A 1,102-nucleotide genomic window follows, 5' to 3' on the forward strand; every position below is an offset into this window, starting at 1 on the left:
GCACAGCTTCCCCAGCTGAGTCTCACCAGGAGGCACAGCCCCTCTCCAGGCCCCTACCCCCACAATGATGCCTTCCCTTGGAGGACCGTCTGTGTCCGACATCACCTCTGGGACCTTCAGCCCATCCCTAGGAGGTGAGAATCATGACCCTATTCTGTGGATGAGACACCAGGGCCGGGGTCACTCCATGCCTGATCCAGGTACACACGCCGGCAGCGGGCAGGGCCTGGGCAGGGCAGGGATGGGGTGGGACCTCAGGGCCCAGGCTGCTGGGTTACACACTGCATGTCCCCTTCTCTGGGCTGGACATGCCCTCAGAGTGGAGCACCTCTCCTGAGACCTGTGCGGGGACAGAGCTCCAGGGCCCGAGACCACCTGGTCAGCACCGTGTGCGGGCCCTGCCTGTCCTGCACTGCGGGGTCCAGCAGTTCCTGCTGGGTGGTGGGCTCCCACCTCCACCGCCCTCAGCTGCCTGGGGTTATTTCAGACACGGTGCGAGGCTGGTGCGTCTGAGGAGGCAGCAGCAGAACCACGGTCACCATGGCAATGCTGGGGACTGTTCCTGGGACTGCTCCACACGCTATTTTAGCCTCGTGAAAACAGACAAAATCTCAGTTCACTCAAACCTTCACGGGGAGATGCCGAAGCAGGGGCTCTAGATGTGTATAAGAGACAGGTGTGTGTGTGTGCGCACATCTCTGTGTGTACCTGTGTGTGTTTCTGTAGTTCTGTGTGTACCTGTGTGGAGCTCTCTGTGTGTACCTGTGTGTGTGTGGAGCTCTCTGGATGTGTGTGTGTGTGTGTGTGTGTGTGTGTGCATACTGCTGGAGGGGCTGGGCACTGCCACTCCCAGCAGAGCCAACACAGTGAGGAGGAGGTGAGGTTGCTGTGTCCAGGGTTTGGAGAGGCCAGGGGAGGCAAAAGGAGGCTGACCTGGAAGATAGAGCAGCTGGAAGGGCACCCAGGGGAGGCAGGGAAGGGCTGGACACTGCCAGGCTGAGCTCTGCGCACAGCTTCCCCAGCTGAGTCTCACCAGGAGGCACAGCCCCTCTCCAGGCCCCTACCCCCACAATGATGCCTTCCCTTGGAGGACCGTCTGTGT

This window comes from Mandrillus leucophaeus, unplaced genomic scaffold (assembly GCF_000951045.1).
Source record: "Mandrillus leucophaeus isolate KB7577 unplaced genomic scaffold, Mleu.le_1.0 Scaffold305, whole genome shotgun sequence".
Classification (NCBI taxonomy): domain Eukaryota; kingdom Metazoa; phylum Chordata; class Mammalia; order Primates; family Cercopithecidae; genus Mandrillus; species Mandrillus leucophaeus.